This window comes from Podarcis filfolensis (assembly GCF_964270895.1).
Source record: "Podarcis filfolensis genome assembly, chromosome: 12".
Classification (NCBI taxonomy): Eukaryota; Metazoa; Chordata; class Lepidosauria; order Squamata; family Lacertidae; genus Podarcis; species Podarcis filfolensis.
This window is the reverse complement of record NC_139614.1, coordinates 5137586-5163511: the sequence shown is the minus strand read 5'-3', so window position 1 is coordinate 5163511 and position 25926 is coordinate 5137586. Positions and strand designations below refer to the sequence as shown.

General features: G+C 40.8%; 1 protein-coding gene across 2 annotated transcripts in view; it reads left to right on the top strand.

The window, feature by feature from the left end:
* POU6F2 (POU class 6 homeobox 2) overlaps positions 1-25926 on the top strand; it is a 314592-nt gene that overhangs the window by 81438 nt on the left and 207228 nt on the right. The window lies entirely within an intron of this gene.

Sequence of the window (25926 nt, the reverse complement as noted above, 5' to 3'; positions counted from 1 at the left end):
GTCTCTTTTAATTATTTCCACGTGTTACTCTTTTTAAAAAAGGGCTAGGAAGCCTGTACAGGAAACATGCATTTGTATTTTACAAAGGTATCTTGTTTGGAAAAAGAATGTACCTTTTAAAAAACAACAACCAAAATTATTATTATTTTTGAAATCTGTAAGGAAGGTGAAGATATACTCAGATGTCTGTATTTTCACTACAGCAATAAGCTGCAAAATGATTTTTGCAAGAGGTTCATGCAATATTGATCAAAAGAGATGCCCTATCATTTTAGAGAGACAGGTAGATGCACAAAAATAATGTAATTATATAACATGACCAACTGCATAATTATATTTGAATTATAGAATGCCCACTATAGACTGTCATTTCCTATTAAATACAAGTTGTTAGTGATATCTGTTTCTATGAAAAGAAGCAAAAATAAGACAATTTCCTTTTCACATGTGAATGTTTAGCTGCCATCTAATTGAATCTATTTCATGCAGGGAGTGACATGTGATGTTTTCAAAAATTATAAAGCTGATATTTCCAAGTAACATCTGAACAATTTTAATAATCTTAAATGTCCAAGTATTTTGAAAAGTAAGAGATCGATTTAAAAAATCTGGCTGTCCAAAATGTTGGCTGTCCAACACTATTTACTGCTAAATTCATTTAGACATCAAACTTAGAACAAAACTATTTGTACTCTTGATTGCTGTTCAGTCAGGCTATGTGCTTTAAGTACAGACACAAGTTTTATAATAAAGAATAGCATCTCCTTAATGATGATTATATGGTTATTTATAGTAGGAAACTTCTGTTCAGGTATTGCTAGAATAAGAATAATATTTCTATATTGTTTTAAATTGCCATAGAATTAAATTGCAACAGGTCAATTCATGATGAAAAATATGCAAGAAAAGTGACTAAAAATTAGATCTTCTTAAATTAATATAAACACTGTGAAATCTCAATGATTTCAACGGATATTTAGCAGTTAAATCTTATATTTGTATCAATGGGACTTGAAACAGTTGAATTTTGGCTGATGGTTCCTTCTTTTAACAGTACCAAGAGAGCAAAAGATCAAGTTTCTCATTTGCATGTATTTGATGCAGCTGGAGTGACTAGCTGTAAATAATCCTCTTTAAACCACTAACAGGCCAGATTTATACATGTCTACTCAGAAACAAGACCCATTGAGATTATAGTACTCAATCCCAGGTAAATGTCACAGGATTGCAGCCTTAATCAGAAACAGTTCCATTGATTTGAGTGACAATGCTTGAGGGGGGCAGCACTAAATATCCGTGTATAGAAGGCACTTCTATAGAGTTGTACTTTGCATTCAGATTATATATACCTCTAATTAAGGGGAGATGTAGGAGGAGAAAGGGACGAGGCTTTGGCTATAAAAGGCAATAGAAGTGTATCAGAGACACGTGGGAATGTTTAGACCATGTAATGCCTGTAATTTGTGGTGTGATTTTGTATATTTAATTAAACAAAATTAGGACATTCAGTTTTCTTGTCTGTAGAAGAGAAAGTTCCCCACGGCGCTGTTGTCTTCCGTAACAGTTTCCCAGTGTTTAGAAAAGTTGATGTCATTATTCAGGTCACATTTTATCATCATTGTTTATGTATCTGGATGTCACGCTTTCATCATTTGGTTAAACATTTTTATTATTGTATAGGGCTCTGCATCTTTGTCGAGAGTGTATCTCTTCTTAACACAGACAAGGGGATGGAATAAGGGCTGAGGCCCTCAACTTCCACTCACCCCCCCCCCCCGGCGTTGCAGTATCTCACAGTTTCCCACAATTGTAGTGTTAGACGGTTTTATGTGTTAATATCTGATAGGACATAGTAGGAATCTGGCTTTTTTCCAGGCAGCAGCTCCAGGTTTAGGTGGCAGAGATTCAGGATTAAGATTGATAGTACTTTCTTCTTTCTCCTCTTCCTCCATCTTTTTCCTTTTTTTTTGGCTTGTGAAGGCAATACAACACAGGTCTGGCTTGCCTCCAAAATGTACACTTTGGCACCAGTGGCAGAGAACTGAAGAACGCTAGTCTGAGTTTATTTAGCTTTCAAACAAATGCTAAGAACTTTGACAAAGATCCTTGGCTAACCTAACTGGTTTTAATATATTTTTATGTCCTAGTCTTCATTTTGTGAAGTACCTTCATTTAAAAAGTACCTTCTTTCCACAACGAAACCCTAATTCTTGTGCTCATCAGCTTATAAACATCTGATATCTTTCCTGTGCTTAATTCTGGGAAAATATTGCCTGGGTGAACCTAAGTTCCATTTAAAGTGAATGCAAAAGTCGTGATAAAGGACCACTGTGTTCACTAAAGTATTGCATCAAGAGTAATATTTTGCTTAACTTGCATAGTTCTAAGAGCTACATTACACTAATGTGATATAAATCCAGATTTCATTGAGAAACATGAGGTCACAGAAGACCATGTAGCATTTAAGTGATACATTATTTATTCCTATTAATAGTGGTATGAGGGGAGTTGATCCCTATTTTAGTTAGCATGAGAATATTAAGAAATAAGCAAAAAGTTTGTAGAATGATTTAATTTATAGGCTTGCCGCTGTGCAGAGAATTAATAAATATATGTTCGCTGTAGTACTGCATTTCCAGTTCATGACATTGGCACAATTTTAGGTCTCTTACAAGCTTAACAGCAGACAGAATGTGTACTATATAATTTGACTCTGTGAATACTATTTCCCGCATGATGTTTTAAACCTAATAACAGTTTTAGAACAAATAATTATTAATCCTTGACATGGCATTTATATACACCATAACTATATTTTTGTTTTAAGCATTCACCACCAGTCTGTTCATGTGATCAGGCATAAAATATCAAAGGCTATAGCCCTGATCATATTCCCTATAATAACTGTAGTGTCTCAGAGGTTTGCCCCTCCACCTGTGTCCTGCATGCCCCTAAAAAGTCTCTTGCTGCAGTCCTACGGAATACCAAAGTTGTTCTAGGGTTAGGGGGACAGGCTCTTTCTGGTGGTCTAGGGCCACTGGCAGCACCTTCTTGCCCTTTTGCCACAGCTCCCCCATGGCTTGCTCTGTGCCGCTGTGCTGGGCCACGCAGAGACCGCTGCCTCCTGCTGGTCGCTGTTACTACCCGAATTCACAGAGTGGGTCGGGCTGCCAGAGGAAGACGATAAGAGGCTCTTTTAGGCTCCTACTCCCCGGCAGCACAGAACGATGCTGTTCGTATCGAAACGTGGGATTTTGAACGTATAGTAAATAAAGTTCATCTGCGAAACCAAAGTCTTCCATTTGAGGTACAGCCCAACTGACCCCGAAATCAGCTTTAGAAGTGACCGACAATTTTGACTGGTCCTCCCAATCAGGTGGGGGGAAATAATACATTGCACTAATAGTCAGATAGAATCCAATTCCAGTTTTCCTATATATGTAACCCAAAGTGAAAAATCTGTTTATGATGTGGGAAATGGGAACATTTGAGCCAACTTTTTGACATGTTTTGTGAACTTTTAAGACTGTTTAGTGATCGTAAGAAGTGCCTGGAAAACACACACACACAGTACTCTTTGTTAGCACTAGTGGATTTATCACAGCCTTCATCAACTTGGTGCCCTCCAGGTGTTTTGGACTACAATTCCCACCGGCTCCAGGCTGCAACTGATGGGTGTTGTAGTCTAAAACATCAGGAGAGCACCAAGTTGGTGAAGTCGATTGCTTTATCAAATCAAAGTTACCTTTGCATATGCTGCAAAGTGCTAAAAGTGCTAAAATAATAAAGTGCTAAAATAATAAAATCCAGTGGTTTACTCCCTTAAAATAAAAAGAAACAGGGCATAGCCAAACGTATATCTTATGTATAGCTCCCCTGATTTCAGTAGAATAACTAGATGAGATGCTGGGAGAGATATGATTAGATCTCTTTTAATGTTTGCTTTAGTTTAGAACAGCTGTGGGGGTCCCCAAATAGCACTGGGAGAATAGCACTAGAACAGGCACCACATACCTGATCTACAGGGAAAGGTTCATAGGTGATTTAGATAAGGAGAGAAAAACACAATTCTAAAAGGTTACATACTCTCGCACCTGCTCCTATTCAGCCCCTTCCCCAATAACTAAAACTAAAACAAACAAATCCATAGAAGATCTGACCATGAATCTCCCAGCACCTCATCTCCTTGGGCCTGTACTCTCAGTTAACTGTGTATAAGAATTATGGAATTACCCTTGCAGGCTTGGTTCCCATTGATTTCACTGGGAAAGAGTTATGCACGTTCTTAGCTCTCCCAATTAAATGGGCGAGACTTTCAGTGCTTAACTGGCTAGTTAAAAAACACAATTTTTTAGTTTTGCTTTCATTCATCTGCTGTCAGATGCCCATAGACATTTTAGGGGACAGAGCGACACCAAATATTGGCAGCTTATTTAAGTAGACCACTAGGAAGTATTGATGTTTTGAGACCAAGGCCTGAAAAACTGGTTTGGGGCAGAAAGGACCGCTATTAGGAGATTGAGGTTTTTATCCATGCTATAGAGGACTCTAAGGTTTTTCTTAATGGAAAGTTTGGGGAATGAATTGGATGGTGGAAAATACTTTGCGACTCCTTGTTATGGTTTGGAATTTTCCATGTTCAAGGGGGTTCATGTTCTTGAACAAAATGCTTTTATTTTTAGAGTTCACCTTAAGAGTTGTATATAACCATATCTGCTCTGGTTAAAACACATTCATGATTTCGCAACATATATCAAAGCATTTGGGCATATTCTTATCTAACATATGCAACATTTCCCCATCTATGTGCTTTGCTCAGAACAAGAAAGGAGTGCAATATTATATAGTCCTGTGAGCTTTAAAATAAGCCAAACTTTTCCCCCAAAATGGATAAACAGTATAGTTTTGATGAATAAATAAACAATAGTTAATGATCAATCTGTCATTAATTATCTAGCAAACTACTTCAGTAACAAAGACTGTAATCCAAAAGAGAAGAAGAAAAATGAAATCTCGGTACAGAGAAACACAGTTTGCAACTGAACTGCTCTCTGACTGCCAGGCATGTACTTTGCTTTTCAGTATAAAAATCTGCTTGCCTCTTTGGCAGCAGAAACAACTGTGCTGAAAACTTTAGAGAATACTCCTGCTCTATATTCTGAAACTATTACAGGAGTATATGGTGCCACCTGTTCTTGCACCCACATTTCCATGCACATTTTTGCCACTGGGCTCCACATAACCTCGCTGAGTGTATGAGTGGGAAATTACAGTCATAATATTTCCCTTATAGATATAAATCAGGCACTAATTTCTCTTTTGTATGGCAGACCACATGAATGTCTAAAATTGATGCTCTGAGCAACTTGGAGGAAGGGGACCTCACAACAAATAAACAAATACTGAGTAAATGTTTTATACAAAAGAAACATCATAACATGATTTCTCGGTCTTAAGTATAAATCCTTGCAGACATGTTCAGGAACAGCAATTTGGGTAATCATGCAAAACAAAATTGCTTATGAAAATGGTTTGTAGAGAAAGGTTGTGCTGAAATATATATTCATGTACTTAGATTATGGTTTTCAGGTGTTTTTTTGGACCTTTTTCAGGTGCATAAATAAAGACAATTAAAAAGCACTGTAATTATTTAATTTAAAAGAAGTAATTTGTCCCTAGTTTTTCATCATTTCGAAGCAGGGGTAGGACTGGGTATTCTATGCGAATCATCATTAAAATGTGCAATATATTTAGTTGTATATGGTGTGATTATTACTCAATGAGTTAGACTTGGAAAGTGTATATGCTTAGTCATGGCTTAAAAGTCACAAAATACTAGCAAAACAGAGCAAATGAAACCGACAGACAGACACACAAACACACACACACACACACACACACACACACACGTGCAACATTGTGTTCTGCAGTAGTTGAGGGAAACCAGTACTCACTCCTGTTTCATAACCAATGACTAGAACCTATTACTTAAAAGTGTTCTTACAATCTAACCCCAAAACTATTTACTTGGAAGTTAGCCACACTGCTATAAATAGAAATTACTCATATGTAACTATGCATAATTAACTTTTGCCATTAATGTAAAATGTCAGATTAACCATCTGATCTAAGTGTATGCAGAACATTTTTCCTAATTATTTTAGTCCATTTGTTTTCCTGTGCTGAAACCTTTAGTTTCAATATTAATTACCATTTGTTTCCTTATTAATTTATTAAACTCAAATTTCTAATTTTTCTTTGACTTGTTTCTTTGACTTGGCCCCCCAGAGTGGCTGGGGCAACCCAGTCAGACCAGTGGGATAGAAATAATAAAATTGTTATTGTTGTAGTTTTTATCTGACTTTTCTTTTTTGCTGTGGAGGTAACAGCAATGAAGCAGATTTGGGTGGCTGCCCCTAGCGGTGCCCATTTTATATGCACAGAATGCTCTAAATGTTGCATCACTGGGGCATTCCAAGTGGGGGGGGATCACTGGCAACCACAAACATGTCAGCTTTCTCCCTGGAATGATCCAAAGTTCAGGGCATTTGGGGAAAATAAAATGTTGGGTGCAAAGAGTAGCTGCCAAAATTAGTTCTGCTGTTGCCTCTCTGGAGAAAGATAAGGCCTCCTTATCCGTACTTATTAGTACCTATTTATCTGCTTGCACTGGTGTGCTTTCGAACTGCTAGGTTGGCAGGAGCAGGGACTGAGCAACGGGAGCTCACCCTGTCGTGGGGATTTGAACTGCCGACCTTCTGATCGGCAAGCCCAAGAGGCTCAGTGGTTTAGATTTATGTGTTGCCTAATGTAAAATGCCTCTATGTGACATGAACATACAACACAATTCAAAGAAACGGGCCTTATTGAGTTCATTTTCTCATTCATTGAAAAATGAATGTAGCTATCCTCTGCTGATCCAGAGAGGTTGGCACAAAGGCATGAGGTGGCTCTCATATATACATACCCAGCTAGATCAAGAACCATGCCGGCAAGTGAATGTTGTTTGCATGATTACTGAATTTTTCATGCTTCCTCTAGCAATCAGAGTTGAACCCACAGTTTCTGTTTCTGGATCTGGAACTGCAAATGTACCCCAGATTTGACAGTTAGAGCTGTCAGCGCTGATGGCCTCTTTGGAAAATGAGGACATGGCATTCAGTCTCCTCTTGCTCCTGCACATATGACTGCTGCTGTCAAAACTGACAGTGCCAATCATCCAATTGGCAGATAGAGTTTCATTGCTATGCATGTGTACCAATGGATTGGGACCAAAGAGACAAAGATGTCTGGTGTAGTTGAACCCACAATGATTGATTTAGCTGCTGTTAGCAAATTTTAAAAATAGTTTCTGTACCTTCAGATTTCATTTCATTATTTAAATTTTTACACTCTTGGAATATCAGGTAATACTGATGTGCACTATACTTTTCTCAGTTTGTTTTAAAGTGTTTTAAAGATGTCAGCTTTGGGCAACTCCATCAAACATGTAGGAAGGTCACATCTTGGCCATCAATTTTCTAACAAATTCCCTTGACATAATCCATATGGATTGCGTTCAGCTAGTGTTTACTCAGAGTAGACCCATTAAAATTAATAGGTCAAAGTTAGTAATTAAGTTCAGTGGGTCTTTTCTGAGTAAAAGTCAGTTTCATCAACTTCAGCCAAACGGTTAAGCATTGTATAGAAAAGCATAACCCCCAAGATATTTGTTTCTGTAAAATCGCAGTTTAAATGCTTGCTGTTTCTAAAGGAACATATTTCTTAGCAAACTGTAAACAGATAATTTGAGAGAGAACGGGTATGTTCTTTGATTGAGAACCTTGCTGGTTTGTGGTTGAGATTAATAATACATCAGATATTCACACATTAAAAGGAGATGGATGTGAAGGGGGAGAGAATGGGACATAGTTATTTATTCAAACTCTCCATGGGAATGTGGAGATTAGCCAGAAGAAAAGTTAGATTTGCCCAAATATGCACCAGCCTTTTATCGCTTAATACCTTCTTGCATACCTCTCTCTCTCTCTCTAATATCCTATCTTATATAGTTCTGTTATTGTGTTTTCTATCTTAGCTTTTGTTCTTCCTGGTGCTTCTGTAATTTTCAGTTTTAAATCCTTTTCTATACAAAACTTCCTCATCATATGTTTGGCATTTAGCTCTGGAGAGTAAAAAATCAGTTAATGTATTTTTAGATGTTCATACTGAGCAACGGGCCCTTCACAAAATCTTCCACGCACCTTATTCCTAAAGCTGCTTATCTGCTAATAAGACTTACAGATTTAAATGAAATTTAAGTTGAAGTAATGGCACTTAAGATGATCTCATACCCCATTATTAGGAAGATAATTCTACTAAAATAGTGAGAGTTATTTGCGAGTAATGAATCCCATTTAGAGATTGTGTGGAGCATCATCAGTATGGCATGTAAACACACAATGTGGATGTAGGTAGAAGATTAGGGACCACTCATACACCCAAAGCAGTATGGTATGTCTTATATGCACTTGGGATTAATTTTATTAATATGGCTTAAAATTTCAAATAGCTATTGTGTTAACACATTTATTCACTTGCATTTATGTTTTATGCCATTTCACCTTGACTTCCAGATATTCTCTCCCCTCAGCCCTGGCTGCAACCACAAATTTCTGATTTGGGGCTTGTTTCTGGCAATACCAATTAATTAGTTCCATCAGTAATATATCCTTTAAAAAGCCTGATTGGGGGAGAATTTTATTTTATTTTTTATGTTCCTGTCTGATTACGTATCAATGTAAAAACCAGCTGTAAAACAGAAGGGAACAAAAGTGCGTTTGTATGTGACATCTCCATGCCTATGTTCTGATACAGTTTTGACACTATCAGAAATGGGACAAAGCCCATTTAGTCTGAAAGCTCAGATCATCAGGAGAAGAATAACACTCCATTTCCATTCTGACTCAAGAGGCTGTTCTCCTTAAAGAAGCTGAAATTGTATTTGCTTTCTAAGTATTTCAAGTACTTAATCAAGGTGCAGCCCCTTAAAATTGTTGTCTGTCTCTTTAACATTAACCTACTACTTGTTAGTTCAGTGTCAATTTTTTCCTTTTCAAATTGGTAAAAAACAGAAGAAGAACTTGTTCCTCTCTGGAAGATGAAATTTCATTTTCTGAGACCCTGAATTGCCTCCAGCTATTGTTTAAACTCCAACAATTTTTAGTCTAGTTTCAAGCTGCAGCCAGTTTAATCAGTGAATTAATCAGCTAAAACTAGTTGATTAATCAGTGGGGCTGAAAGTTAAGACCACACTTGTTTATTTTTAATAGGATTTTGGTTCTGGTGAGCTCCTGTAACAGAGAATGAAAAAGAAAGCAGTTACTGTATGGTTTTTTTTACCTACCTTTCTTCAGAGTGAAGTACCCCGATCGAAAATGCAGGCTGCATTCACACAACAGCTCATTCCATTTCCCTAGCTTTAATTTTCACATTACATTTGAGCTTTCACATGACATAAAAGCCACTTCTGGAAAGCTAATAGAATATAGTGTATGTTTATTGCTCCTTTCAGTGATATTTGATTCCAGAAATATCCGCTTGCAGCCCCGTTTAACTTGGAAAATTGCTGGCGTAAAGTGACAAAATTTGGGGCAGTTTGTTGTTGTGTCACACCACGCCCACTGGAGTGAATGAGATATTGTGAAGCATGCCAGTATAGCGGTAAAAAAACACCCCCCAAAAACAGTTCCATACCTAGGGGTTGGCTGACTTGGCCCTGGGCCAGGGTGCAAGTCCAGGTGGGTGCAAAAATCATGCCTCTTTGCTCTGGCCCTGAGTACCTCGGTTGAGGAATCTGGTTGCTGGCACAGGCCATCGCAGCAGCCCTCTCCGGTAGCGGAGCGGAGCAGAGCAGAGTCAACACCGATTACCACGGAGGAAGTCACTGATGGAGTGTGAAAGGCGATGGAAAGCAAACTTTTTGAGTATCTGGTCCATGGTCTCTCTCAGCTCTGGAGGCACCGACGCAGCTCCTACCAATGGCACTGGGGAGCCTGGGTATGCGTCAAGTTCATAGCAGTAGGCACTTCAGTGTGAAAGGAGCACTGGACAATGGGACAGAGGTGCTGGCGTTGTGATCAGGAGAACTAACGTGGTATCGCCAACATCTGAATGCACCCACAATGACCTCTCTGACCCATGTTCTCTTATGTTACCCAAGACCCTCTCCTGCCTAACTGATGGTCACTGGGGACCACCTCTTGGGAGGAGTGCCACTTTCAGAAAATGGCTTCTTTCTGGCACTAGCCAAAGACGTTTTTCTTTTCTTCCTGGGCATTTAGGCAACACTAATAGTTCGGCTTTTAGTGGCTGCCTGTGTGTGTTTATTCCAGTGTGGTGTGGAGTACTTTTAGACAAACACTCTTAATATATCTGTTTTGTTTTAATCTATTTTTAATTTTAGATAGTTTGTATTTTCTGTTCTTTGTAAACCGCTTTCAGTTGTCCGAAGCAACGTATAAATCAAATGCACTAAACTAAAAAAGGAGGATCACTATATGACAGGAGGCGGCAGTGGGGCGAGAGGGTAGTGCGAAGCTGAGATGATCTTGTTCAGTGAGCTCCTATCTGGGGTAAGATTTGAACCACAGACTTCCCAACTTATAGCTCATTCTCATCTGCCGGTGATCTTAGCCTGCGATCAGTGGAGATACACTTTTATCTGGCTCTTTTCTACTTGCTTGAACCCTGCGTTTTTACAGGAGGGTAAATAGCATCACAGAAAGCTGATGACATTTCTACTACGCCTGTTATTTTGCCATTCTAAAACATGAAGATTGTGATAATAGGATTTGTCATAAGTGTGTATCCACTCCATATACCGTATTTTTCGCTCTATAAGACGCACCAGACCACAAGACGCACCTAGTTTTTGGAGGAGGAAAACAAGAAAAAAAATATTCTGAATCTCAGAAGCCAGAACAGCAACAGGGATCACTGCGCAGTGAAAGCAGCAATCCCTCTTGCTGTTCTGGCTTCTGGGACAGCTGCGCAGCCTGCATTCGCTCCATAAGACGCACACACATTTCCCCTTACTTTTAAGGAGGGGAAAAGTGAGTCTTATAGAGCAAAAAATACGGTATATATATATGTGCTTGGTCCAGCAATGGCAAATAGCTTTCTTCTAAGGGGAAGCCAGCCATCAGAAAAACATTCCTCTCTTATAAGCAGCCACATTTTAAAAAGTAAGTTGCTGCTACATGCCTGTTGCAATGATGCCGTATATTTGTAAAAGAACTGTATACACGCATAGCTTTTTCAGTGCATGATACCAGTGCAGGGTTTCAATGTACAATGAAATCAGATGGCTGCTTCTGAAGCCAATGGAATTGCATGGGTGAACATTTTTCCCCTGAGAACAAATGTGGTCTGGTGGCTAGACTGTTTGACTAGAGTCTGTGGGTCCGGGTTCAAATCCCTACTCAGTCGTGAAGCTCACTGGGTGACCTTGACACAGTCGCTGTCTCTTAGCCTAACCTGCTTCACAGGATTGCGCAAGGACAAAAAGGGGTGGGAGACACATGTACCACCTTGAGCTTCTTGGAGGAATGATGGAATATAAATGTAGTAATAATGAAGATGATATTTTCTTCCAGGCTTGCCAGCGGCTCTACAAGATATAGATTGTCTCACTAACACAAACCATCTGCTTCATCATTATTATTTTTTTAAAAAGGAGCCTTTGGTGCCCACTTAGTATTGTCTTCTTTTCTTGTGAAGGTCCCTTGTTCTTTAACTTTAGCACCAAAGATTGTAACATGGATGATGGAGTCCCCCCCTCCAAAAAAAAAACTAATTTACTCCTGCTTTTATTTTTCTGCAGCTGCCTGTGTTGAGCAAATATTTTGCAGTTTGTCCAACCTGTTTTATTATTTTGAAAGCCCTTGGTAAATACTCATATTTGCAATGGGCGTGCAATATTTATTCAAGAATTTGAATAAGTCATGATCCTTTCTGGGACTAGATGCATTAAATTCTCACATGAGCGGCATGTGTGTGTTTCAGAGTGACTACTGTAAGAATTGCTCATGTATAAGCTGTTTAAGGGGTATATTTGGTCATATTCTGTGTCCTGTATATCTATTTTCATTTGAAACTTATGAAATAAATCCATTATATAGTCCAATATACACATTTAAGTCCCATTAAAACCAGTGGGAATTGTATCCTGCGGTATCGTCCACTGATGGATGGCTCTTCAAGTTTGGAGCTGATTTGGGGGTGGCAGCAAAGGGGCCTCACAGTGTATGTGTGCAAGTGTCGGGATGCTGTCAGCGATTCCCGGCTGGTTTCCCAGGAAAGTATAAAGACAAGGAAAAGTTTCGTACCATCCTTTTTTATTTCAATCTTTACAGAGAGAGGCTATAGAACCCAGCCTCTTGGATAATGGTGTTGTCCCGAATGAATCTCCACCCTCCATCTCTCCCTCCTTGGTCATTCCCATTGTCTCTCCTATGAGTGCTGCTACATGCCCTCTGTCTTTGAGCTCTTTGCTCTCCTACTTTCAAGGCTCGCCAGGTTCTGGGAGATGGAGGGTCTGGAATGCTTTCAAATGACATGTCAGCTGGGTGTTGTTCTGGCTCTCCCATGATTTCCCCCTCATCTGCCTCTGAGCTTCTACCTCCCTCAAACCCCTGTTGTAAATCTACACCAGGCTTCCTCAAACTCAGCCCTCCAGATGTTTTGAGACTTCTATTCCCATCATCCCTGACTGCTGGTCCTGCTAGCTAGGGATCAGGGGAGTTGTAGGCCAAAAACATCTGGAAGGCCAAGTTTGAGGAACGTTTCCGAGCACAATTCAAAGTGTTGATGCTGACCTTTAAAGCCCTAAACGGCCTTGGTCCAGTATACCTGAAGGAGCATCTCCACCCCCATTGTTCTGCCCGGATGCTGAGGTCCAGCGCCGAGGGCCTTCTGGCAGTTCCCTCGCTGCGAGAAGCCAAGTTACAGGGAACCAGGCAGAGGGCCTTCTCGGTATTGGCACCCGTTTTGTGGAACACCCTCCCACCAGATGTCAAAGAGAACAACAACTACAGTGGTACCTCTGGTTGTGAACGGGATCCATTCCGGAGGCCTGTTTGCAACATGAAAAGCCCACAACCTAAAGTGTCATATCTGTGCAGGAGCGTGGCACGATTTGGCACTTCTGTGCATGCGTGAGTGGCGAAACCCGGAAGTAACCCTTTCCGGTACTTCCGGGTCACCATGGGACGCAACCTGAAAAAACGTAACATGAAGCAAATGTAACATGAGGTATGACTGTACCAGACTTTTAGAAGACATCTGAAGGCAGCTCTGTTTAGGGAAGCTTTTAATGTTTGATGCATTACTGTATTTTAATATTTTGTTGGAAGCTGCCCAGAGTTGCTGGGGAAGCCCAGCCAGATGGGCGGGTTATAAATAATAAATTATTATTATTATTATTATTATTATTATTATTATTATTATTATTCCTCATCCCTGGAAGGGTCAGGATGAGGAGGTGGTCTCCACCATTCCTCCTCTGCCCAGTCCCTGACAGCGAGTGTGTGGAAACTGCCATCCTTTCCTAACCCGCTGGCACGAACCTCAGCTAGATCAGGGAGCCTTCCATCCCCAGAGGCACACCACTGGCTACAACCCACCTAATGCAGTGCTTAGATTTTGGCAAGTGCAACACAAGGTATTTTAAAGAAAATATCATACAATCAAATAATTGTGAGTTGGAAGGGACTGTGAGGGTCACCTCGTTCAACTCCTGCAACACAGGAATCTTTGGCCCAGCGTAGAGCTCAAACCCACGACCCTGAGATTAAGAACCTCCTGCTCTATCAGCCGAGTTATCCCAGGTGGGAAGAGGATCCACTTTCCAGACTTGAGAAGGCGGAAGCTTTGCCTGCTTTAGTTCCTTGTGTATTGCTGTGCGGCATCTCCTCCGGGCTCAACCCAGACCCTCCTTTAAAATAAAATAAAAACCACTTGCTTCCAGTCTCTGCCTCCTCTTCAGTTTTCAGCTGCTGATAGCAACACAGGCAGCAACTGTCGGCAACATTTGGGAAAGATTGCTTAACATCTATTAATAGCTCCCCCTAAAAGTTGACAACTCTTAACAACGCATATTTTAAAAGGAGATGTTTTGGGGGATAGAGAGATGAAAAGTGCTGCAGGTTTTGCTGCCACAAAATGTCAGAGGGCCACGGGTTACGCACCCACACAGAAGAGTTTACTGAATGGATAGAATGGATGAGCAGATATGATTTTAATGATTTACAGTAGCTATGTTCCTGGATGAGGCCACCATTCTCTTTGCAATTTAGAACAGGCAAATATTGAAAATATTTTTTTCCTTATTTCTTTTTTCGCTGTGTAATTGATACACATATGTACTGACATTATCCAGCAGGGAACCACAACTCTGTGGGTCAGTTTCATTTTGCTGTTATTGTTGACCAGAAAGACCACTCTAATGTAACTGTTTGGCATGGGTTGGACGCCTCTCTTGAGGTGGGCAGGATCCCAAGATGCTTCCTCTGAGGGAGGGGTTTCCTCCAGTAAAAGAATCATCTCTGAATACTATCCATTGTGCCTGCATGTTGTTGTTGTTGTTTAGTCATTTAGTCGTGTCTGACTCTTTGTGACCCCATGGACCAGAGCACACCAGGCACTCCTGTCTTCCACTGCCTCCCGCAGTTTGGTCAAACTCATGCTGGTAGCTTCAAGAACACCATCCAACCATCTCGTCCTCTGTCGTCCCCCTCTCCCTGTGCCCTCCATCTTTCCCAACATCGGGGTCTTTTCCAGGGAGTCTTCTCTTCTCATGAGGTGGCCAAAGTCTTGGAGCCTCAGCTTCAGGATCTGTCCTTCCAGTGAGCACTCAGGGCTGATTTCCTTCAGAATGGATACGTTTGATCTTCTTGCAGTCCATGGGACTCTCAAGAGTCTCTTCCAGCACCATAATTCCTGCATAATTCCTGTATGCCTGCATACATATAATAAAAAACTTCTTCGTAGCATTCACTTGCTGTTCTCGAAAAAAAAATAAAATTCAGTACTATCTATGGAGTACCTCCCCCAAATCTTTGTTATGATTTATTTATTTACCCATTTTATACTTCCACCTTTTCACTATTACAGAGTTCTCAAGGTGGTTTAATATATGCTAAAAGAATGAAGTGGCATATAAAGTTTGCTAAATCAATAAATAAAATTAGACAAAGAAAGAATGGCTAGCCAAAGGTCAACCAGCTTTGAACCCAAATCTCCCTGGTCTGTCTGAAACTCTGAACTGTCCCTCCACTCTTATATTACAAGTAATTAAAATACATATTAGAGTCAAGGGCTGAATTAAGCAAACATTTACTTGCTGGAGTAGTTCAGTTAATAACATTCACAAATTAAAATGCAATTAATTCTTAATGTCCTGGTCCTCTGCTTTGATGCTCTCCCTCAGCTCTTACATGTGCTGTTAATCTGTGAAACACTTACAGATTTATATCGTATTTATGTTACTTGCCCACTCCATCCATTCATAAAGAATTGTGCAAGCTCTACTCATTGGCTTGAATTCTGAGAAATATGATCCGTGGATGCAGGAAAGCTTACTTTGATAACTGTGATCTTCAGGATTATGAGCACTGAATGCAATGCAGACAAATGTTGTTTAAAGTCCTATGGAATTCAAGAGGACACAAAAGCTTAATGGTGTACTGTAGCCACATTTATTCCATTGAGACTTGAATGTTCCTAACTTCCTTTAAAAGGTACTCCTCAACAGAAACAGGAACCAAATCAGGCATTCTGCTTTGAATGTTTTAAGAGGTGAATGTAAAAATATGGTTAGAATTCAGTATAATATTAATCAACTGGTTTGTGTTTTGTCTGTGTAGTATTTCCTTCTTATTCATACTGACTCATTCCGCAGTTAGTTTTTCAGGTGGCAGTTGTAGTAGACCATCACAGACCCAGCAATGTCTTGTCATCTGTCGCGTATCAATACGTTTTTATAATGATGCAATAACCCGAACCTTGTAACCGTTTATGATTCATCTGAGAATTCTCATAGAACCTCAGTGTCACAGAGACCTGGAGAGCAGTAGCTGACTACTTTGGCGAAACACCGAGCCATGCCCGTGACTTAGTTGCTAAGAAATCATATTGATCCGATTCATCATTAAACTTTTAAGTTAAGGGGAGGGAGATATCAAGCACGTGGGAGGGGGGAAACACTTGTGATTGTCTGAGGCTTAGAATGCATGTAAAGCTGTGCCACACGAACACAGATATCGATTTGTTGTGATTAATACATGTGATTTTATGCATTCCCTATGTATTGTACTTGGTGTTCTTTTTTGAAAGAGGGGGATGTTTTTTGTTCTTTTATTTCCACCCCCCTTAATTCGTTCTTTATTACCCCTTTGCTTTAAAACAAACAAACAAACATCCGCAGTATCTGACTGTGGTGGAGGAAAGACATTAAAGGGCACCCACACAACAGAAACAGCAGGGAATGGTGGTAATGAGTGATCACGTAACTATGAGGCACAATATATACTCACACCCAAACCTCAGTCGTCTTAACATTTGTAATGGTGCTAATTTCCCAGTGCTTTTTAAAATATGCTTCCACATGAGCTCTCAAAACCCATAAAAGCCTGGCATGTAAAGTAAATTGTTTGTCACTTTGCTGACGACCTGCCATATTTATTGTCAGGAGAAATGGACATTAGTTGGAAAAGCAGTTGTTAAAGGCCAAACAATTTTTAAAGATGGCAAAAGATGTGCAAGGGTTTTTCCTTTTTCTAACAATGAGCCACCCCTTCAGACATCAAAAGACAAGATAATAAGACACTTCAAGCACAATTCAAGATTATATTCAACATCTAAAGGCTCATCTCTTGTCAGTTTGCATTTACTCTCCCAGGGATGTGATGCTTCTATCATCACGCTGTCAAGAGGAGTCTGGCAGAAGCGACGAGGGCCCCTCATTTCACACACTTAGTGTTTTTTATCAAATAGCCGCCGCTCATTCTGATTCAGCCAAAATAGAGGGATAATTTGAGGAAGGTCATGTGCAAGTACAAAAATCTTGGGTATCGATTTGTGTGATTAGGAGGCATTAAAAAGGCACATTTCTGTTAGATTTCAAAGATGTATTGCCAGTTGATTTTGAAATGCTTTCCCCCACCCGGAATTAAAATGTTTTCTGTATTTTTTTAAAAAATAAAAGAAGTAAACTTGCTTACTAAACAGCTAGAAATGAATTTTTGTGCGTGCAGATTTTGATATTTCAATATATTCCTTATGCCTTATCAAGGAGAGCTTTGTCCAATTCTTAATATTTAAAACCTAAACATTTGCTCTGGGTTTGCACCAGCATAAAATCTTACCTTGTATTGTACCTTGTATTACCTTATATTGATAGCGTACAAAGCAAACTTCACCATAGCCTTCCTTTAAGTTGAAGAATCAGGTCTTACTGATAGCAGTGGCAAGAGTGGGCTTGGATTGCATCTCTGTGTTAGGACAGGGCTGTGAATCAATATGCATTTGTTATATCCAATATTCAGTTCAATGTAAGTTTATTGTTCTAGCCAGAGGCAAACCTGCAGCAACAGTAGCAATAAAACAATACACATCATACACCCATAATATGATCCAACATCCATGATGTAAGAGAAAGGTCTCCAGAGATACTAACAAACTCAAATCCAGCTTGATTTCAAATTATACCTCTGAATAACCACAACAATTTGTAGCATTTTTTTCTATTAGTCATTATACCAATTGTGTATCATCTTTGTAAAGGATGAGCCTTGATGGAATATGCAGATACCTTGTATAAAGGTAAAGGGACCCCTGACCATTAGGTCCAGTCGTGACCGACTCTGGGGTTGCGGCCCTCATCTCGCTTTACTGGCCGAGGGAGCCGGTGTACAGCTTCCAGGTCATGTGGCCAGCATGACTAAGCCGCTTCTGGCGAACCAGAGCAGCGCACAGAAACACCGTTTACCTTCCCGCCAGAGCGGTACCTATTTATCTACTTGCACTTTGACGTGCTTCCGAACTGCTAGGTTGGCAGGAGCAGGGACCGAGCAACAGGAGCTCACCCCTTCGTGGGGATTCGAACCGCCAACCTTCTGATCAGCAAGTCCTAGGCTCTGTGGTTTAACCCACAGCACCACCCACGTCCCACCTTGTATAATGAGCAGCTAATTTAACCTAGAGAGTAATCTAGGTTGAGACTTTAAATACCGTACAATTGTTTTTGCCTCAATCCAGCAAGAGCAGCTCATGTGTAGAGAAACCAGGTTCTCCATGCAGTTTGCCTTTCCAAGTCAGCTCTGTGTTTGAAAAGGACACTCTGCCCACATTCAGCACCAGAGGGAGGCACACAGGGTATTCTTGCATAACATGCGCTTGCTTTGCTACGGAGATTGTGGGCGCTGTTCCTTTGTCAAATACTGATTATCTTTTGCAGGAGGGGAATCAGTCCACTCCCCCAAAGCAATAATCGTTGCTGTCAAAGTTCAGGCTACCAACTCTCTAGTAGCAAAGACTTGACCTGTTGCTGCATGCAAGGTCCTGTTGTCCCCATCTTCAAAATGGGAGGGGGGAAGAAGACCCAGGCCAGAACCGGCCAGTCATCTTGACAGCAATACCAGGAAAGGTCCTAGAACAGATAATTAGTCTTTCTGCAAGCAATTATAAAAGAATGCTCTGCTTACTAAGAGCAGGCATGGGTTTCTCAAAAATAAGTTATGCCAGACTAATTTACTTCTTTTCTGCAAGCTCTTATAAGTGGGTTGCTGTGGTTGTAGCGTACCTTGATTCCACTAAGGCTTTTGACAAAGTTTCCCATGAAATTATTGCGGAGAAGCTGATAAAATGTGGGCTAGATGGTGTTACCGTTAGATGGCTTTGTAGCAGTTTGACTGATCAAACTTAAAGAGTGTTCTCCAATGGTTCCTCATCGCCCTGGAAAAAAGTGACAAGTGGAGAGCCTCACGGTTCTGCCTTGAGCCCAGTGTTGTTCAACATCTGTATAAATGACTTGGATGAAGGAATTAAGGGGAGGCTCATCAAATTTGTACATGACAACAAACTGGGAGGGGTTGCTAATACTGCAGAAGGTAGAATCAGGATTTAAGATGATCTTAATGGATTGAAGAACTGGGCCAAAACTTAGAGCTCATTCCAGAGTTGTCATCTTCTCAAGATGATTGAGGGGTCACAACACGACATCCTGATGTCTTGTGCATGATGTTGCGTGACATTGTGAGGAGCCAGGGGGCGGAGCTGAACACCGTTTGAATGTTGAGGGGTCCCAGCCTCAACAAAGGTAGAATTGGCTGAAATGCTTTTACCAATAGAATGATAACAACAAAAGAATGGAAAACACAAAGTGGAAAAGCTATCAAGCTACTCCCTGTTGAAAATACCTAGAGTGCAAAGCAAGACGCTTTATAAGAGGCCATTGATCCTTATTTAAACAAATGTATGGGAGAGTTTAGACCTTTAAATATGCTTTCTGCTTTAGTGGCACTTTTCTCTTTAATTACCCATCAGAAGTCCTTTGAATAGTTTCTCAGATGCATTAATTAGAAATGTCTCTATCAGACAGAGCAGGGGTTCCCAAGCTGTCGTCCACAAACCACCAGTGGTTTGTGGGCTTCATTCACATGGTACACAGCATGTCTGCATTCAATATTCATCTTGATTTTTAACTGTATATCTATTGCGCCTTTTATTTCTAGCATTGCATTTTGTTATGTTACAGTCTGAATTCAGCAGAATGCAAACTGCAGTACAATAAAACACAGCATAAGAAATAAAAAAGCAATAATAAAACAATTAAGAAGCACAGTGCATTACAATTGCTATAATAGGGAGAAAAGTCATTAAGTGGTCTGCCGAGACCACCAGCAATTTTCAAGTGGTCTGTAGGGGTTTTCCCAAGGGGCAGGTTTAAGAATTGAGGTAGAATATTGGTTAGCAGAGCATGTGCTAAGAACAAGAAAGTTCTTGGTTTACAGATGCCGACATCCCTGCCTATTGGCCATGCTGAGTGGGGCTGGTGGGAGTTCTAGTTGGAAACATCGGACGGGCACCGTGTTTTCTATCCTGGGATTTGAGGGTCGTTGTTGTCCGGACTGCTGAGTGAACTAAAAAAACACTTCAAGCATGTAAGAAAGTTGCTTTATCAATGTTATTGTACCTGTTTCTTCTGACGAGAACGGTAATCATTGCTAGAAGAAAGAGAAATTCCCCTCGTTAAAATCTAAAGGTAGAAGTTCCAGAGGGTTTTGTTCGGAAAGCTCCAAATTCAACCCCTGGCATTTTTCATTAAAATGATCAGGTAAGAAGTGATGTAAATGACCTCTCCCTCTTGAGATTCTGGAGAGCAAGTCAGAGTAGTCAATATTGGGCTAGGCAGATTTCTGTATTCATATGATTTCTTTTCAGGGATTTCTGAAAGCATTAATTTGACTGTAAAAAACCAAACAGGGATGCGGGTGGCGCTGTGGGTTAAACCACAGAGCCTAGGGCTTGCCGATCAGAAGGTCGGCGGTTTGAATCCCTGCGACGGGGTGAGCTCCCGTTGCTCGGTCCCTGCTCCTGCCAACCTAGCAGTTCAAAAGCACATCAAAGTGCAAGTAGATAAATAGGTACCGTTCCGGCGGGAAGGTAAACGGTGTTTCCGTGTGCTGCTCTGGTTCGCCAGAAGCGGCTTAGTCATGTTGGCCACATGACCCGGAAGCTGTACGCCGGCTCCCTCGGCCAATAAAGCGAGATGAGCGCCGCAACCCCAGAGTTGGACATGACTGGACCTAATGGTCAGGGGTCCCTTTACCTTTACCTAAAAAACCAAGCTACTAAGCCTCTTTGTTGTTTCTTACTTTAAATCTTTAAACACAAAACCAACAGCTCTAGTGGCAGGCATAGGTAACTTATAGTGCACTTGCCAGGAGCTGTATTGGCACTCTCCCACAGAAAAAACCCACTTCTTCTGCATTTGATGTCACCGCAACAGTGGTGGTCGGTCAGTACACTCCATAGTCTCCAGCAGTCTACTGTCATTTCTCCTAATGCCCTGCTCTCAGCTCTTGCCCTCTGCCACTGGGCGTACGCCCCTGGCAAGGAGCAGTTTCACCAACCCCTAGATACACCTCTGATTTTAGGTATGCCTACTCAGAAGGAAATCCTGAATTCAGTGGAACTTACTCCCTGGTAAGTGTGCATTTTGCCAGCCTGGTGCCTTTCCGATGTAATGGATCACAACTCCAACAGCCCCAGCCAGGGCTGGCATTGCATTCCAAAGCCTTTTGAGGGTGACACGTTGGAAGAAGCTGGTGCGAAGGACACAGCCTTAATTTCAGAGGTGTTTGAAGACTTCCCCTCTTCATTATGGATATGTGGGTCTGCTAGAGCAGCAGGAGGAGACACATTTAGTAAAGGAATAACTAAGTAAATGCAAATGTAACAACTATTCAGGGCCTAAATTAATACTGGACTGCAGGCTATGCAAATGCAGTTTCTTTGAGGGTTTCCTTTTGGCCAGTGTTTTATTAATATCAGGCAGATTCTTGGTGCTTCTCATTTCAGTTTTATACATCTCTTTCTTTTTGCTGACAAGGAGTGGTGAGAAAGTGACAGGAAGAGTTATCAAGACGCAGGGACCAGCACAAAAGTGCCTTCCTTGTTTCTAGGTTGCTTCAGTTTTCTAGTAGCAGAGGCAAAATTGAGCGGAACAGAACCTGCGGTTAATAAAATCTTTGCCTAAGAAAAGCCCTAGGGCACAAACTGGCAATTTAAAGACTGGTACCTGAAAGTTTTTTTTTTCTGGGCTTGTGCCTTGTTTACTGAAAGAAACTTTAGGATGCTTGACACCAAGAAACAGAATCAAGTAGCATATTTATAAATTAAGGACAGAAAGCCATCCCAATTGCACATCTTCTTGGTTGATGTGGAACACTGAGATTATTCTATGAATAGGGGGGGTTTTTTATTTTTACTTTTTGCCTTAAGGAAAAAGGCCTTGGGATTCTTTGTTTTCCCTATACACAGCAATAAAGGCAACACTAACCTGAAACAGTCTCACAGTCTTGGGGCTTTTTCACTTAACACGGAATCTCAAGGGATTTGTGGAACAGTATAAAGAAAAGAAAAGAAAGAAAAGAAATAATAAGAAAGTCAGGCAGAATCGCCAGTTTGCTCAGTGGCAAACAGCGTGAGCAACTAGGCGATGCATATGGGACTTAATCTTGCAATATAGGCAGGTCACAAAGGGATATGCTAGAATCAGATATATACCACACAAGCAAATGTATACTGTAGCTATGCAAATACCTTATAAATGAATCTTGGATTTTTTTAGTTTTGTATATAGCCAGCATGGAATGTGACAACATCGGGATACAATGGCCCTGGGTTCAAATTCTGCACCTACTTTGGACACATAAATTTTTGTCTCATTATTTCCCATCAGGAAAATGCAAACATTAATAATCCTTTCACAGTGAGGGTCAGAGTTGAGTGTATGCCTACCTAGATTAAACCAATCTCACCCTTTTTATTTCAATTAGTTTTGTCCAACCATTAGCAGTATAAGCTAACAAACAGGCAGCTCATTAAATCGTTTAAAAGGTTTAAGAAAATAAAATACTATCTAACACAAAATATCAGCCTCCATCTATTTAAAACAAACCAAACAAATGTTGCACTTATCCAATTTCACCACTGCTTTCATGGCCTTTCCCTTTTGAAGTGGGGCTGTTGTTTTGGCCTTGTAGAATTATTGAAATTATTGAGCTGGCTTTTCAATTAATAATGAAACCTATGGCTATGAAGTAAAACACCTGCCTTTTCTTATCATTAACATTTTTCTTGCTCAGGATGTTTTTAAAGCCACAATCTTATGCACCCTTATCCGAGATATGCATAGAATTTCACAGGTACAGTACAATCCTATACGCAAGCCACATTGGGTTCTATAAAACTCACTTCCAGTGAACTGAGTAAGCACAGCATGATCCTGTGTGTGTCTACTCAGAAGCAAGCCCTATGCCAGAAGCATGGTAAGGGTGTATAGGATTGCACCTTTGCTTTCTTACATAGCTAAAATGTCTTGTATGTTTTCCTCTGTGTCGTTCCCCTTTTTGTGCCACAAAAGAGAAACATTCCCCTGTTATACTTCCTATCTGCGCACTGTTTTACAGAGGCTCCGTTCTTTCCTGGAGGGGCAAACCCAGAAGGTGGTGCTGGGGGGCTGGTGTTTGACACCTTGACTGTCGGCCAGTGGGGTCCCGTAGGGTTCTCTTCTCCCCATGCTATTTATGTGAAATTGCTGGGGAGGTTGTTTGGAGCTTAGAGGTTCAGTGTCACTAGTGTGCTGACGACACCCAGCTCTGTTTCTCCCTTCCAGCTAAATCCAAGGCAGTGCCAAGGGTGGTCGCGCTTGCACATGCCAGGCAGGGGAGTGCCCACCGGGCGGGGAGGTGCCAGCCCGGCCCTTGCCGCCAACGCTGCTGGAGTGCCTCCATCCCAGGCTGCGCTGCTCTGGGGTCACCTGACTGGGGGCGCCTGGTTCGCGCCCCTCAAATATTGTGTGCCGGAGGCCACAGCCCCCTTGGCCCTCCCCACGCTGCGTTTCTGGTGTCATGGAGAGGATGAGGGTGAACAAATTGAAACTTAAACTAGACAGGATGGAGGTGCTCTTGGTCAGTCGGAATGCAGAACAGGGGACTAGGGATTCCGTCTATGCTGCCTGGGGTACCGGTCCCTCTGAAGACACAGGTTTGTTCTGGATTCAGCCCTGAGCAAGAATGCCCAGGTCTCTGTGGTGCCCAGGAGTGCCTTTGCACAGTTTAAGCTCGTGTGCCAGCTGCACCTGTTCCTCGAGATGTCCGATTTCGACACAAGGACACACACCTTAAAAAAAACAATTATTATTATTTTATTGATATAGCAAGAAAAAAGAAAAAACACAAATACCACATTACACACTGGAATAACCATAGACACATAATTTTCTTAACAAACAATAAAACATATATTGGTCTTAACGCTAAAGACCCGACCTCCCGTCTATTCCATATTTTGATTTCATATTACTTATTGCCAATACACACTTTTATCATAATTAAACTTTTTCTTAATATATCTAATTTCTTATATCTACCTTGTAACTATTACTGAAGTTCCTCGAATGCTGCAACAGAATTTAAACTACTGTATTTATTTTTCAAATATTTTTGAAAACCTCCCATTTGGAAACAAATTCCTCTTTTGATTTATTCTTTATTTTTTCTGATAGACCATCTAATTCGGCATATTCTGTCAGCTTTTGGATCCACTCTTGTACACACACCTTAGTTACACCCGTTTGGTTTACTGTATTGTGCTCTATATGGGGCTTCCTCTGAAAAAGTGCTCAGAAACTCAAGGAGCTGCTGCCAGATTGTTGACTGGGGCTGGTATAGGGAGCATCCCTAACAGCTGCCTTGCTACATAAAAGTTCCACAGGCTAACCATCTGCTTCTGGGCACAAAGTGCTGGTTATAAAGCCCTATAAGGCTTAGGTCCAAGCTATCTGAAAGACCGTATTCCCACATAGAAACCTGTCTGGACTCTGAGATCTTCATGGCAGGCCCTTCTCTCAGTCCTACCACTCACAGGCACTTTGGAACTCCCTGCCACTTGAGATCAAGCAGGCACTTTCACTGCACTCTTTTGCTTATGAATTTTCAGTTGCATTGCCTCTTTTCCATTATACTCCCGTTTATGAACTGAACATCTTACCAGTCCAGTTTCACAATGACGTACCGATAGAGTTCAGCTCTTTGAAGCTAGTTAATTGAACGGATAAATGATTAATTACATCAGGATTACAATTGATTAGTGTAACCCTTGGAGAGAAGGAAGTCCCTCCAGAATACATCTAGGAATAGAATTTCCCCTTAGAATCGTATTTTTTATTAAAACACTTTTAAAAATGGTGTCTCTTTGATGATGCTTCATAAAAACCAGTGCTATTTTTCTAGAAAAAAGAGGTGCTGGAACTCACTTTGAACGCCTCCCTTGTTCTCTTATAATGACAATCGTGCCCACCTGAGGTGCTGGAACTGAGCTCCAGAGAGTTCTGGCAGAAAAAAAAGCCCTGCATAAAAATATTGAGTAATGTTGATTTACCTTTATTTTTGGAATATGATCCATAGAATAAAGACAGGTGTAGGATATTCTTGAACAGAAAATACTAATTTTTCTGTTTTCTATGTTAAGCTATGCTTCTCCCAAGCCAACCAAGTATGAAGGATCTGTCATGTTTACATGAAGCACTAACACTTCAATATAGTGGAAGACACTGATCTACACATGTACACATGTCCAGATCTGCCCTCTCCATTTAAGTGAATGTGAAATTCACTTCAGAGACCTCCGTGTGAAGTCTTAAATCATGTGCAATCTTAAATCAAACAAATGTGGAATTAAGGTCGCAAGATAATTTATCAATTGTCATCCAGGTACTATTCACAAGTACAGCTGAATTTGGACTATTAGCTTACTTTGACTTTGCTGCATTGACTTCAAGATGGTTTACTTATGAGTAGGGAAGGGAACGAAAAGCAAACCCAAGGGCAAGCCTGGCTGTGCTTGTGAACAATGCAATCTGTTGTCTCCCCTGAGAGAGTTCACAGTCATCAGTACCATAAAAAAAAATTCACACCAAAAAACCCTCTGTTATCGAACCCAGAACATAATTTCTTGTTCCCTAAAAAGAAAAGAAAATATTCCATTTTAAAAGTCTCCTCAGCCATCACCCTGTGGGAGATTGGTGCATAATTGTCAATATGAAAGGGGTTAGGGATCACAGAGTTCTTAAGTGGTAGGGAAGACTCAGATTGGCCATGA